We start from the raw sequence: 16,670 nt of genomic DNA on the forward strand, positions 1-16,670 counted from the left end.
ATCTTTCTTTTCCAGAGGACAGTGGGTGAAAAGTAGTTGCCGCAGTAACTGTTCATGCAGCGCCTCAAGCGACCACTCTCAGTTCTATTCAGGAATTCAGTAAGCTAGACAAGAGGGTGATATAGAGGCTTCGCAGTTCCCTGTTAGAATACACCACCCAGATCAACAGGGAAATACTACAGCTACTTTTGAGCCTTTTCTTTTTAAAATACTTAAAGAATTTAAACAAGTTATTAATCAATATAGACCAGGTTCTCCTTTTATAATAGGACTGTTAAAGAATGTTGCTGTCTCCAGTTAGATGATGCCAGCAGTCAGGACGGTAGGATTACTTCTAGGTAGGTCTAGTTTAAATTTATTTACTTATTTGACGAAGTTGCGCTCTGTCACCCAGGCTGGAGTGCAGTGGCAAGGTCTCGGCTTACTGACAGCTCCGCCTCCCGGGTTCACGCCATTCTCCTGCCTCAGCCTCCTGAGTAGCTGGGACTACAGATGCCCACCACCACGCCCGGCTAATTTTTTGTATTTCTAGTAGAGATGGAGTTCTACTAGTAGATCTCTAGTAGAGATCAAGACCATGTTAGCCAGGATGGTCTTGATCTCCTGACCTCATGATCCGCCCACCTCAGCCTCCCAAAGTGTTGAGATTACAGGCGTGAGCCACTGTGCCCGGCCTCTGGTTTAAATTTAAAAGGAGTGCAAGTACATACAGGAGTCATTAATTCAGATTACAATGGGGAAATTCAGATTGTTATATCTACTTCTGTTCCCTGGAAAGCAGAGCCAGGAGAGCATATAGCACAGCTCCTGATTGTGCCGTATGTGGAAATGGGGAAAAGTGAAACTAAACGAACAGGAGGATTTGGAAACACAAATAAACAAGGCAAAGCAGCTTACTGGGTGAATCAAATTACTGACAAATGTCCTATCTGTGAAGTAACTATTCAGGGAAAGACGTTCAAAGGTTTGGTAGACACAGGAACGGACATTTCATTTCATTCATTTCTCTACAGCACTGGCTGTCTGCGTGGCCAATTCAACCTGCTCAATTTAACACAGTTGAAGCTGGTAAAGCACCGGAAGTATATCAAAGTAGTTGTATCTTACATTGTGAAGGGCCCAATGGACAACCTGGGACTATTCAACCAATTGTAACTTCTATACCTATAAATTTATGGGGGAGAGATTTATTACAACAATGGGGAGCACAAATTCTAATTCCAGAGCAATTATACAGCCCTTAAAGTCAACATATGATGCATGAAACGGAGTATGTCCCTGGTATGGGGCTGGAAAAATTTTGCAAGGTTTGAAGGAACCGCTTCAAGTGGAAAGAAAGTTTCCGCCAAGGTTTAGGATATCATTTTTGATGGTGGCCATTGTTAAGCCTCCAGAACCTATACTTTAAAATGGTTAACAGATAAGCCAATTTGGATAGAACAATGACCGCTGAGCAAAGAGAAACTGGAGGCTTTACAGGACTTAGTTACTGAACAATTAGAAAAAGGACACATAGCTCCAACAATCTCCCCTTGGAATTCTCCAGTTTTCATAATTAAGAAAAAATCAGGTAAATGGAGAATGTTAACTGACTTCAAGGCCATTAAATCAGTTATACAACCTATGGGGGCATTAAAGCCAGAATTGCCTTCTCCTGCTATCATTCTGGAAAACTGGCCTTTAACAGTCATAGATTTAAGACTGTTTCTTTACTATCCCCTTAGCTGAGCAAGACTTTGAATGGTTTGCATTTACAATTCCTGCACTAAACAACCTGCAGCCTGCTAAGCGTTTTCATTAGAAAGTGTTGCCACAAGGCATGTTAAACAGTCCAACAATTTGCCAGACGTATGTAGGGCAAGCAGTTGAATCTACTCATAAAAAATGTTCACAGTGTTACATTATTCATTATATGGATGATGTACTTTGTGCTGACCCCACTCGAGAATTATTACTCCAATCTTATGATCACGTGCAAGTTGCGATTGCTTACGCTGGTTTAATTATAACTCCTGACAGAATTCAGACTACTGCTCCTTACTCCTACTTGGGGACCTTAGTAAATGACACAATAGTGCCACAGAAAGTAACCATACGTAGAGATCAATTGAAAACATTAAATGTTTCAAAAATTACTTTCAACAATTACTAGGGGACATTAACTGGATATAACCTGCTCTAGGCATTTCTACCTATGCCATGAGTAATCTGTTTTCTATCCTTAGAGGAGATCCTAGTCTCAGTAGCCCTCAGCAATTAACAAAGGAGGGTGAGACAGTTACAGCTAATTGAGAACCACGTGCATAAGGCTCAAATAAGTAGAAAAGATCCAGAGAAGACTCTAGATTTGCTAATTTTTTCAACTCAGATTCACCTACTGGTGTTACTGTTTAAGAGCACGATCTTGCAGAGTGGTTTTTTCTTCCACATACTAATTCACGGACTCTAACTTCTCATTTAGATCAAATCGCTATTACGATAGGAAATGAGAGAACTCGGATTGTTAAATTACATGGATATAATCCTGGAAAAATTACTGCCCCTCTTATGAAGGCACAAATACAGCAAGCTTTTATAAATAGTCCTACTTGACAAACCCATTTAGCTAACTTTGTGGGTATTCTCAATAACCACTTTCCTAAAACAAAACTGTTCCAATTTTTGAAAATTTTAAAATTTAATTGGATTCTCCCTAAAATAACTAAATTTAAATCAACTGAGGGTGCTCAAAATGTCTTCACAGATGGGTCTAGTAATGGTAAATTTCTTATTCTGGCTTGAAAGGTAAAGTTTTTCAGACGCCCTATACTTCAGCTCAAAAAGCAGAGCTTGTAGCTATAATTGAGGTATTGACCGCTTTTGATATACTTATTAATGTGATTTCTGATTCTTCATAGGTGGTTCATTCCACACAATTAATTGAAAATGCTCAGTTATGATTTCATATAGATGAACAACTGATTATTTTCCCAACTGCAAACAGCAGTTAGGAGTAGAATGCACCCTTTTACATCACTCACATTAGCACTCATATACCTCTTCCAGGACCTTTGACTGCAGGGAATCAAATGGCTGATTGCCTAGTTGCTACTGCAATATCTAATGCCAGACACTTTCACAATTTAACCCATGTGAATGCCTCTGGTCTCAAACGCAGATATAGCATTACCTGGAAAGAAGCTAAAGCTATTATCCAGCGATGCCCAACTTGCCAAATGGTACATTCCTCATCTTTTACAGGAGGAGTTAATCCTTGCAGACTGGAACCTAATTGTCTTTGGCAAATGGATGTCACCCATGTTCTCATTTGGGAGACTAGCATATGTGCATGTATGTGTAGATACCTTTTCTCACTTTGTCTGGGCTACATGCCAATCAGGACAGTCTTCTGCCTGTGTTAAATGTCACCTTTGCAGTGTTTTGCGGTGACGGGCATCCCAGTCTCTATTAAAATGGAAAATGCCCCCAGGCTACACTAACCAAGCTCTAGCTACATTTTTCTCTATATGGAATATTAAACACATTACTGGCATCCCATGTAACTCTCAAGGACAATCCACTGTGGAATGAATGAATCTCTCCCTGAAACAGCAGTTGCAAAAGCAAAAGTGGGGAAACAGGGACTACAGGACACCACATATGCAATTGAATCTAGCATTATCAACTAAATTTTTTGAGCCTTCCTAAAGGCCAGATGCTATCAGCAGCTGAACAGCACTTACAGGAACCAGCTGCAAAGACAGAAGCAGAACAACTGGTTTGGTGGAGAGATCCGATAAAAAATTGGGAAACTAATTATTTTACCCCCAAGTAAATTAATAACTTGGGGTAGAGATTATGCTTGTGTTTTGCCAGGACCGAATCAACAGCCAATCTGGGTGCCACTGAGACACCTAAAGCCTTACTATGAGCCAGATACTCAGGAAGAGGTTTTGGGAGGATCCCAAAGACCCACCAGTTGCAGTCATGTTGAGACTGACACTTAGGAGGACCCCAACTGTCACAAGCAACACCTGTTGAATGCAGCCACCTACCTGGGGACAGATCAAGAAGCTGTCACAGATGGCGGAAGAAAACCTGAGGAAAGTGGGACAACCAGTCACAATGAGTAATTTAATGATAGCTATGACAGCAGTGATCACCACTGCCCTGAGTATTCCTTTAGCAAGGGCTGACACAGACAACAATTATAGTCATTGGGCATATTTACCTTTTCCACCATTTTTACAGCCTGTAACTTGGCTGGACCCCCCAGTGGAGGTATACACTAATGATAGCTCTTGGATGCTTGGTCCTACAGATGATAGAGGCCCGTCTCACCCACATGAGGAAGGAGCTGTTAAGAATATTTCTTTAGGATTTGAACATTCACCTATCTGTTTGGGAAAGGCCACTAGTTGCCTACCCCCTCGCTATCAATCCTGGCTGGCAATAGTGCCTAGACATAATTACTAGATGACACAGTTACATGTGCCTTCTGGTCCTATTTGTAAACAGAATTGGACCTGGCCCAAAAAAATGAACGTACTTGTTTGGGACAATTGCATTGCAGAACAGGCAGAGGTGCTGCGCAATGATTCCCATGGAATCATTATTGATTGGTCCCTGAAGGGGATGTTTAGCATGAATTGTACCTCTCAGTCAGCATGCCATGGTCACACTATATTCAGCTGGTCTGAACAAAGTGGTCAGATGGCAGAAATGGTAAGAAGAATGACAAGAGTGCCTATTATCTGGAAACATGGCAGTATAGTGGCACCTCAACCTCAAATGATATGGCCTGCTCTAGGAGCTAAACACAAGGATTTGTGGAAACTATTAATGGCTCTTAATAGGATCAAAATTTGGGAAAGAATAAAAAGGCATCTAGAAGGACCCTCTACAAACTTGTTTTTGGACATTGCAAAATTAAAAGAACAAATATTTAAAGCATCTCAGGCACACCTAACCTTAATACCAGGAGCTAGAGTGCTTGAAGGAGCTGCAGACAGATTAGCAGCTATTAACCCATTAAAATGGATAAAAACACTTGGAGGCTCTGTGATTTCAATAATGATTGTGCCTTTAATCTGTGTTGTCTTTGTATAGTCTGCAGATGCGGATCCTGACTCCTGAGAGAAGCAGCTCACCGTGATAAAGCCACCTTTGCTTTCATCGTCTTGCAAAAACAAAAAAGGGGGATATGTTGGGAACAGGCCCCCAAATCTGGCCATAAACAGGCCCCAAAACTGGACATAAACAAAATCTCTGCAGCAGTGTGACATGTTCGTGATAGCTATGATGCCCACGCTGAAGGCTGTTGGTTTACCAGAATGAGGGCAAGGAACACCTGGCCCACTCAGGGCAGAAAACCACTTAAGTGATACCTGAACCATAAACAATAGTATGAGCAATCTGTACCTTAAGGACATGTTCCTGCTGCAGATAACTAGCCAGAGCCCATCCCTTTGTTTCCTGTTTTAGTCAATCTATAATCTATAGAAACAATGCTTATCACTGGCTTGCTGTCAGTAAATAACTCTGTTCGTGGCTCTCAGCTCTGAAGGCTGTCAGCCCCCTGATGCCCACTCCACACTCTGTATTTCTATGTATGTGTCTTTAATTCCTCTAGTGCCACAGGGTTAGGGTCTCTATGACTGAAGTGGACATCCAATTGTTCCAGCACAATTTTAAAACACTGTTACTTTCCTTTCTTATGACACCTTCATACAAAACAAATTGACTTTAAATGAGAAGGTATATTTCTGGGTTCACAATTATTACATTTGTGTATAGGTCTGTATCACACTATCTTGATTACTATCATTTGTGAGAAGTTTGGAATTCAGGATGTGTAAGTCCTCCAACTTTGTTATTCTTGGAGAAGACTGTTTTGGCTATTGTGGGTCCGTTGAATTTCCATATAAATTTTAGGATCAGATTATCAGTTTCTGTCTAGTATGAGTGTGGTGTTGTTCCCTACCATTATTGTTCAGCTGTCTATCTCTTTCTTTAACTACAGTAATATTTAATGAATTTGGGTGGCCCAGTGTTGAGTGCATGCATATTTAGGATTGCTGTATCCCCTTTTTGAAATGATCCCAAATAATGATGTTTGTCTTTCTTTACTGCTTTTGATTCAAAGCTAATTGTATGTGAGATATGTATAGCTGCTCCTGCTCAATTTTGGTTTCCATTGCACAGAATATCTTTTTCTGCCCCTTCAACTTGAGTCTAAATGTGTCTTAACATGTAAGATGAGTTTCTGGTAAGCAGCATATACTTGGTTGATGGGTTTTGAAAATCCATTCCATCAGTTTCTCTTTTCAGTGGAGTATTTCATCCATTCATGTTCAATGTTAATATCAATATGAGAGGTTTTGATCCTGTCACATTATTATTACCTAGTTGTTTTATAAATTCTTTCCTTGTCTTCCTCTGTATTTGTGGTATAATTGAATTGTACTGTGTTGCCATTTGATTCCTTTCTCTTCTTCCTTTATGTGATTGTTTTATATGACCTCTGATTCTTAGACTTTCATGAGGTTTTCTTTTTATTTCCAGTTTTAATTTGTAACTTTTGTGGGTACGTAAGACACTTTAATATAGAAATGCAATGTGTAATAATCACACTGGTAAATGGGGTATCTACCCCCTCAAGCATTTATCCTTTGTGTTACAAACAATCCAATTATAGTCTTAGTTATTTTTAACTGTACAATTAGGTTATTGATGACTATAGTCACCCACTTGTGCAATACTAGGTTACTAGGTCTTAATTCATTCTAAATATTTTTTTTTTTTTTTTTTTTTTGAGACAGAGTCTTGCTCGGTCGCCCAGGTTGGAGTGCAGCAGTGTGATCTTGGCTCACTGCAACCTCTGCCTACTGGGTTCAAGTGATTCTGCTGTCTCAGCCTCCTGAGTAGCTGGGATTACAGGTGCCCACCACTACCACACCAGGCTAACTTTTGTGTTTTTTAGTAGAGAGGTGGTTTCGCCATGTTGGCCAGGCTGGTCTCGAACTCCTGGCCTCAGGTGATCCACCCGCCTTGGCCTCCCAAACTGCTGGGATTACAAGTGTAAGCCACTGTGCCTGGCTCATTCTAACTACTTTTTATACCCATTAACCACCCCCACCTTCCTCCCCAACACCAAATACCTTTCCCAGTGTATGGTAACCATCCTTCTACTCTCATAAATTCAAATGTTTTAATTTTTAGCTCCCACAAATAAGTGAGAACATAAGTGTGTCTTTCTGTGCCTGGCTAATTTCACTGAAGATAATGACCTCTAGATCCATCCACATTGTTGTAAATGACAGATCTCATTCTTTTTCATGGTTGAATAGTACTCTGTTGTGTATATGTGCCATATTTTCTTTATCCATTTATCTGCTAATGAGCACTTAGGTTGCTTCCAAATCTTGGCTATTGTGAACAGTGCTGCAATAAACATGAAACTGCAGATATCCCTTTGATAAACTGATTTCCTTTCATTTGGGTATATATTCAGCAGCAGGATTGCTGGATTGCATGGTAGCTCTATTTTTAGATTTTAAGGAACCTCCTAACTGGTCTCCATACTGGTTGTACAAATTTACATCCCCACCAACAATGTACAAGGATTCCCTTGTCTACACATCCTCACCAGCATTTCATATTACCTGTCTTTTGAATAAAAGCTATTTTAAATGAGGTAAGATGATATCTCACTGTTGCTTTGATTTGCATTTTGTTGATGATCAATGACGTTAGGCAGCTATTCACATGTCTGTTTTCCATTTGTATCTCTCCTTTTGAGAAATGTCTATTCAGGTATTACCATTGTATAATTGGATTATTAGACTCTTTCCTACAGAGCTGTATGAACTTCTTATATTCTGGTTATTAATGCCATGTCAAACATGTAGTTTACAAATATTTTCTCCCATTCTGTGCCTTGTCTCTTTACTTTGTAGATTGTTTCCTTTGCTGTGCAGAAGCTTTTCAACTTGAAGTGATCCAATTTGTCAATTTTTCATTTGGTTACCAATGCTTATAAAAATTTTTTGCCCAGAACAACAACCTAGAGAGTTTCCCCAATGATTTTTTTCTAGCACTTTCATAGTTTGGGAACTTAGATTTAAGTAATCCATTTTGCCTTTTTATATACAGTGAGAGATAACAGATCTAATTTCATTCTTCTGTATGTGAATATCCAGTTTTCCCAGCACCATTTATTGAAGAGACCGTCTTCTCGCAAATGTTTCACCTTTGTCAAACTGAGTTCACCCACTGTAGGTATATGGATTTGTTTCTGGGATACGTATTCTGTTCTACTGTTCGGTCTGTTTTTATGCTAGTACCATGCTGTTTTGGTTACTATAGCTCTTACTTGAAGTTGTAACGTGATTCCTTTAGTTTTGTTCTTTTTGTTCAGAATACTGTTGGCTATTCTCAGTCTTCTGTGGTTCCATACTAGTTTTAGGATTGTTTTCTCCATTTCTGTGAAGAATGTCATCCATACTTTGATAGGGACTGCACTGAATCTGCAGACTGCTTTAACTAGTATGAACATTTTAACAATATCAATTCTTCTAATCCATAAACATGAAATATATTTCAATTTTTTTGTGTCCTCTTAAATTTCTTTCATCAGGGTTTTACAGTCTTTATTGTAGGTATCTTTCTTCGGTTAGTTAGTAGGTATTTAATTTTAAAGAGAGAAACAATCACTACAGCTTGGCTCTCAGAAAGCCACATTCCTAGGAAAAGGGGAAGAGTACTACACTGAGGGAACACTCCATGGGACAAAAGAATCTGAACAACAGTCTTGACCCCTAAACCTTTCCTCTGACAGAGCCTACCCAAATGGGAAGGAACCAGAAAACCAATTCTGGTAATATGACAAAACAAGGTTCCTTAACTTCCCCTCCCCTGCTCCGCCTGCACACACACACACACACACACACAATCACACAATCACACTAGCTCACCAGCAGTGGATCCAAACCAAGAAGAAATCCCTGATTTACCTGAAAAAGAACTCAGACGGTCAGTTATTAAGCTAATCAAGGAGGCACCAGAGAAAGGTGAAGCCCAAATTTAAGGAAATCAAAAAAATACAAGAAATAAGGGCAGATATCTTCAGTGAAATAGATAGCATAAATAAAAAACAATCAAAACTTCAGGAAATAATGGACACATTTATAGAAATGCAAAATGCTCTGGAAAGTCTCAGCAATAGAACGGAACAAGCAGAAGAAAACTTTAAAGCTCGAAGACAAGGTTTTCAAATTAACCCAATCCAACAAAGACAAAGAAAAAAAAAAAGAATAAGAAAATATGAACAAAGCCTTCAAGAAGTCTGAGATTATGTTAAACAACCAAACCTAAGAATAATCAGCATTCCTGAGGAAGAAGAGAAAGCTAAAAGTTTAGAAAACGTATTTGGGAGAATAATCAAGGAAAACTTCCCAGGCCTTGTTAAAAACCTAGACATCCAAATACAATAAGCTCAAAGAACACCTGGGAAATTCATTGCAAAAAGATCATCACCTAGGCACACTGTCATCAGATTATCTAAAGTTAAGATAAAGGAAAGAATCTTATGAGCTGTAAGGCAAAAGCAACAGGTAATCTAACAGCAGATTTCTTGGCAGAAACTCTTCAAGCTAGAAGGATTTGGGGCCTTATCTTCAGCCTCCTTAACAAAACAATTATCAGCTAAGAGTTTTGTATCCGGTGAAACTAAGCTTCAAAAATTAAGGAAACACAGTCTTTTTCAGACAAATAAATGCTGCGCGAATTCATCACTACCAAGCTAGCACTGTAAGAACTGCTATAAGGAGCTCTAAATCTTGAAACAGATCTTGGAAACACATCAAAACAGAACCTCTTTAAAGCATAAATCTCATAGGACCTATAAAGCAAAAATACAATAAGCAAACAAACAAACAAAAAACCAAGGTATAAAGGCAACAAATAGCATGATGAACGGAATAGTACCTCACAACTAAATACTAACTGTATTAGTCCATTTTCATGTGCTGATAAAGACATACCTGAGACTGGGAAGAAAAAGAGTTTTAATTGGACTTACATTTCCACATGGCTGGGGATGTCTCAGAACCATGGCAGGAGGCGAAAGGCACTCCTCACATGGCGGTGGCAAGAGAAAAATGAGGAAGAAGCAAAACGGAAACCCCTGATAAACCCATCAGATCTCATGAGAGTTATTCACTATCACGAGAATACCATGGGAAAGACCAGCCCCCATGTTTCAGTTACCTCCCCCTGGGTCCCTCCCACAAGACATGGGAATTCTGGGAGATACAATTCAAGTTGAGATTTGAGTGGGGACACAGCCAAACCATATCATTAACATTAAATGTAAATGGCCGGCCGGGCGCGGTGGCTCAAGCCTGTAATCCCAGCACTTTGGGAGGCCGAGACGGGCGGATCACGAGGTCAGGAGATCGAGACCATCCTGGCTAACACGGTGAAACCCCGTCTCTACTAAAAAATACAAAAAACTAGCCGGGCGAGGTGGTGGGCGCCTGTAGTCCCAGCTACTCGGGAGGCTGAGGCGGGAGAATGGCATAAACCCGGGAGGCGGAGCTTGCAGTGAGCTGAGATCCGGCCACTGTACTCCAGCCTGGGCGACAGAGCGAGACTCCGTCTCAAAAAAAAAAAAAAAATAAATAAATAAATAAATAAATAAATAAATGTAAATGGCCTAAATGCTGCACTTAAAGGATACAGAATTGCAGAATGGATAAGAATTCACAAACCAACTATCTCCTGCCTTGAAGAGACTCACCTAACACATAAGGCTCACATAAGCTTAAGGTAAAGGGGTGGAAAAATACATTCTATGCATAATGAATATCAAAAACGAGCAGGAGTAGCTATTCTTAAATTAGATAAAACAAACTTTAAAGCAACAGCACTTAAAAAAGACCAAAGACGGACATTATATAATGATAAAAAGCATTATCCAACAGAAAAATATCACAATCATAAATATGGAAGTACCTAACACTGGAGCTCCCAAATTGATAAAACAATTACTACTAAACTTAAGAAACAAGATAGATAGCCATACAATAATAATGGGGGACTTCAATACTCCACTGACAGCACTAGACAGGTCATTAAGACAGAAAGTCAACAAAGAAACAATGGATTTAAACTATACCCTGAAACAAATGGACTCAACAGATATTTAAAGAACATTCTACCCAACAACTGCAGAATATACATTCTATTCATTACACATGGAACTTTCTCCAAGATAGACCATATGATAGGCCACAAAACAAGCCTCAATAAATAAAATTGAAATTATATCAAGCACTCTCTCAGACCATAGTGGAAAAAAACAGGAAATCAACTCCAAAAGGAACCTTCAAAACCATGCAAACACATAGAAATTAAATAACCTGCTCCTGAATGATCATTGGGTCAACAATGAAATCAAGATGGAAATTAAGAAGTTCATCAAACTGAATGACAATAGAGATACAACCTATTAAAACCTCTGGGATATAGCAAAGGCGGTGCTAGGAGGAAAGTTCATAGCCCTAAACGCCTACATCAGAAAGTCTGAAAGAGCACAGACAATCTAAGGTCACACCTCAAGGAACCAGAGAAACCAGAAAAAACTAAACCCAAACACAGCAGAAGAAAGAATATAACTAAGATCACAGCAGAGCTAAATGAAATTGAAACAAAAAAAAAATACAAAAGAAAAATGAAACGAGTTAATGGGTGCAGCAAACATGTCACATGTATACCTATGTAACAAACCTGCACGTTGTGCACATGTACCCTAGAACTTAGAAGTATAATAAAAACAAACAACAACAACAACAAAAAAAGAAAAATGAAACAAAAAGCTGGTTCTTTGAAAAGGTTAGTAAAATTGATAGACCATTAGCAAGATTAACCAAGAAAAGCTGAGAAAAAAACAAAAAACAAAAAAGCTCAATTAGAAACAAAACAGGAGATATGACAACTGACACCACAGAAATATAAAAGACCATTGAAGGCTAATTCCACACCTTTACGCGTGTAAACTAGAAAACCTAGAGCAGATAGATAAATTCTTGAAAGTTACAACCCTCCTAGCTTAAATCAGGAAGTAGATACCCTGAAAGACCAATAACTTGCAGCGAGATTGATACGGCAATTAAAAAATTATCAACATAGGCCAGGCGCAGTGGCTCACACCTGTAATCCCAGCACTTTGAGAGACCAAGGTGGGTGGATCACCAGAGGTCAGGAGTTCAAACCAGCCTGGCCAACATGGTGAAACCACATCTCTACTAAAAATACAAACTAGCCGAGAATGGTGGCACACGCCTGTAATCCCAGCTACTCTGGAGGCTGAGGCAGGAGAATCGCTTGAGCCAAGATTGTGCCACTGCACTCCAGCCTGGGCAAAACAGTGAGACTCTGTCTCAAAGAAAAAAAAAAAAAAAAAGCCCAGTACCAGACAGATTCACAGCTGAATTATACCAGGCATTCAAAGAAAGATCAGTACCAATCCTGACTCTATTCCAAAAGATAGAGAAAGAGGGAATCCTCCCTAAATCATTCTATGAAGCCAGTATCACCCTAATACCAAAACCAGCAAAGGACATAATCAAAAAAGAAAACTACAGACCAACATCCCTGATGAACATAGATGCAAAAATCCTCACAAAATACTAGCTAACTGAATCCAACAACATATCAAAAAGATAACCCACCATGATCAAGTGGGTTTCATACCAGAAATGCAGGGGTGGTTTCACACATGCAATTCAATAAATGTGATACATCACATAACAAGAATTATAAACAAAAATTATACACTCATCTCTAAATAAACACAGAAAAAGGATTCAACAAAATCCAGCATCCCTTTATGATTAAAACGTTCAGCAAAATTGGCATACAAAGGACATACCTCAATGTAATAAAAGCCATCTATGACAAACCCACAGCCAATATAATACTAAACGGGGAAAAGCTGAAAGCATTCCCTCTGAGAACTGAAACAAGACCAGGATGCTCACTCTCACCACTTCTCTTCCTAGCCAGAGCAATCAGACAAGAGAAAGAAATAAAGGGCATCCAAATCAATAAAGAGGAAGTCAAACTGTCGCTGTGTGCTGATGATGTGACTGTATACCTAGAAAACCCTAAAGACTCCTCCAAAAAGCTCCCAAAGAATTCAGCAAAGTTTCTGGATACAAAATTACTGTACACAAATCAGTAGCTCTCCTATATACCAGCAGCAACCAAGCTGAGAAACAAATCCAGAACTCAATGCCTTTTACAACAGCTGGCGGGGCGGGGTGGGGGGGAAGACAACAACTTAGGAATATACCTAACCAAGGAGTCAAAAGATCTCTACAAGGAAAACTACAAAACACTGCTGAAATAAATCAGAGATGACACAAACAAATGGAAACACATCCCATGCTCATGGATGGGTAGAGACAATACTGTGAAAATGACCACACTGCTAAGAGCAATCTAAAAATTCAATGCAATTCCCATCAAAATACTACCATCTTCTTCACAAAACTAGAAAAAAGAATCCTAAATTCACGTGGAACCAAAAAAGACCCTGTATAGCCAAAGCAAGACTAAGCAAAAAGAACAAATCCGGAGGCATCACATTACCTGATTTCAAACTACTTTATAAGGCCATAGTGACCAAAACAGCCTGCTACTGGTATAAAAATAGACACAAAGACGAATGGAACACGATAGAGAACGGAGAAAATCAAATACTTAAAGTCAACTGAGCTTTGACAAAGCAAACAAAAACATAAAGTTGGGAAAGGGCACTCTACTCAACAAACGGAGTTGGGATAACTGGCAAGCCACATGTAGGAGAATGAAACTGGATCCTCATCTCTCACCTTAGACAAAAATCAACTCAAGATGGATCAAGGACTTAAAACTAAGACCTGAAAGTATAAAAATTCTAGAAGATAACATCAGAAAAACCCTTCTAGATGTAGGATATAATATATTCCCCTTCAAAGGTTTAGCCTGTTAACTTCCTTGTTCTTTGTTCTCAAACTCAGCCTTCTTGTTCTACATGCCTCCTTGCCCCTAATTACTGTAAACAACCTTCCTATCAGCTTTAATCAATAACTCACATCTGCTCCCTTGGTTGCTCACTCTGCGCCCATTCCACCCTTTAAAACCGCATGTCCCACCACTGTAACTCACATCCCCCTTCCCTTCCTTATTTGGGAAAATATTCACAAATAGCCAATCAGGTCAACTTAGAATGTGCAGTCCGACCCACCTACCCCCTACCCATAGGGGATTGACACAGATGCAGGGGCCATGTTAGGAATAAAAACCCTTTCCCTCCTTTGTTCAGTGTGCTCTTGAGATCATGATTGACACAAGCACCCTTCCGCAGAACTAAATTGCCTTGCTGAGAAAACTTTTGCCTGAGTGCTGGTTTCACTTTGTGACACCAGGCATGTATCTCCAGCATAGACACTGACGTGCAAGAATTTCATGACCAAAAACCCAAAGGCAAATGCAACAACAACAAAGATGAATAGGTGGGACTTAATTAAACAGCTTCTGCAGAGAAAAAGGAAGAGTCAGCAGACTAAATAGATAACCCACAGAGTGGGAGAAAATCTTTATCACCTATACATCCAACAAAGCACTAATATCTAGAATCTACAAGGCACTCAAACAAATTAGCAAGAAAAACAAATAATCCCATCAAAAAGTGGGCTAAGGAAATAGGCAATTCTCAAAAGAAGATATACAAATGGCCAACAAACATATGAAAAAATGCTCATCACCACTAATGATCAGGGAAATGCAAATCAAAACCACAATGAGATACCACCTTACTCCTCCAAGAATCGCCATAATCAAAAAGTCAAAAAATAATAGATGTTGGTGTGGATGTGCTATAAACAGAACATTTCTATGCTGCTGGTGGGAATGTAAACTAGTACAACCATCATGGAAAACAGTGTGGCAACTCCTTAAAGAACTAAAAGTAGAACTACCATTTGATCCGGCAATCCCACTACTGGGTATCTACCTAGAGGAAAAGTAGTCATTATACAAAAAAGACACTTTCACAGACATGTTTATAGCAGCACAATTCGTAACTGCAGAAATATGGAACCAGCCCAAATGCCTATTAATGAACAAGTGGATAAAGAAATTGTGGTATAAGCTGGGCGTGGCGGCTCACACCTGTAATCCCAGCACTTTGGGAGGCCAAGGCAGGTGGATCATGAGGTCAGGAGATCGAGATCATCCTGGCCGACATGGTGAAACCCCATCTCTACTAAAAAATACAAAAATTAGCTGGGTATGGTGGCGCATGCCTGTAGTCCCAGCTACTAGGGAGGCTGAGGCTGGAGAATCACTTGAACCCAGGAGGCAGAGGTTGCAGTGAGCCAAGATCACACCACTGCACTCCAGCCTGGTGACAGAGCAAGACTCCATCTCAAAAAGAAAAAAAAAAAAAAAGAAAAGAAGGAACTCAAGAGTAGAAAACCAAGCATTGCATGTTCTCACTCACAAGTGGGAGCTAAGCTATGAGAATGTAAAGGCATTAAGAATGATACAATGAACTGTGGGGACTCAGGGGAAAGAGTGATGAGGGATAAAAGACCACAAATTGGGTTCCGTATATAGTGCTTGGGTTATGGGTGCACCAAAATCTCACAAGTCACCACTAAAGAACTCACTCATGTAACTAAGTAACACCTGTTCCTGAATAGCCCACAGAAATAAAAAATTTTTTAAATAATCTTATTTGTGGGTATTATAAATGAGACTATTTTGATTTCCTTTACATATCATTCACTGTTAGTGTATAGAAATGTTACTGAATTTTGTACGGTGATTTTGTATACTGCAACTTTACTCAATTTATCAGTATTACTAGTTTTGGTGGATTGTTTAGGATTTTCCAAATATGAGATCTTATTATCTGTAAATAAGCACAATTTGACTTCTTCCTTCTCAATTTGTATGCCCCTCATTTCTCCTCTGATTCATTGAGCTAGGACTTCTAGTACTATGTTCAGTAACTGTGGTGAAAATGGGCATCCTTGTTTTGTTACAGATCTCAAACCAAAGGTTTCTAGTTTTTTTGTATGTTTTCCCCATTCAGTATGATACTGTGGTCTGTCATATATGGCTTTTATTACATTGAGATACATTCCTTCTATACCCAGTTTCTTGAGGGTTTTTATCATGTAGGGAAGTTGAATGTTATCAAATGCATTTTCAGCATCAAATGAAACGACCATATTTTTGTCCTTCATTTTGTTGATATAATGTATCACATTGATAGCTAGCATATGTTGAAGCTGAGTGAAATCCTACTTAGTTATGATCAATAATCTTTTTAATGCATTGTTAAATTCAGTTTTCTACCTACCATTTTGCTGATTTTTATATCAATACTAATCAGAGATATCGGTCTGTAGTTTTATTTATTTAATGTGTCTTTGTCTGGTTTTGGTATTGGGTAATCTCATGGAATGAGTTTGGAAGTATTCCCTCCTCACCTACTTTTCAAAATGGTTTCAGTAGGATTGGTATTACTTCTTTAAATGTTCAGTAGAATTCAGCAGTGAAGCAATTGGGGCGCAGGCTTTTCTTTGCTGGGCAACATTTTATTACAGCTTTTATGTCATTACTTGTTACTGGTC

The 16,670-nt window shown here is 39.2% G+C and overlaps 1 protein-coding gene across 3 annotated transcripts in view; it reads right to left on the minus strand.

Moving 5' to 3' along the window:
- Positions 1 to 16,670, minus strand: part of ATF7IP2 (activating transcription factor 7 interacting protein 2) — an 89,336-nt gene that overhangs the window by 52,239 nt on the left and 20,427 nt on the right. For 2 of the 3 annotated variants that reach the window (XM_025370492.1, XM_025370491.1), the window contains exon 2: positions 4,035 to 4,077. The exons of the other annotated variant lie outside the window; for it this stretch is intronic. The gene's annotated coding sequence lies outside the window, so the exon portion shown is untranslated. The remainder of the gene's footprint in view (positions 1 to 4,034; positions 4,078 to 16,670) is intronic. 3 annotated transcript variants of the gene reach the window in all.

This window comes from Theropithecus gelada, chromosome 20 (genome assembly GCF_003255815.1).
Source record: "Theropithecus gelada isolate Dixy chromosome 20, Tgel_1.0, whole genome shotgun sequence".
In the NCBI taxonomy this organism is placed as follows: domain Eukaryota; kingdom Metazoa; phylum Chordata; class Mammalia; order Primates; family Cercopithecidae; genus Theropithecus; species Theropithecus gelada.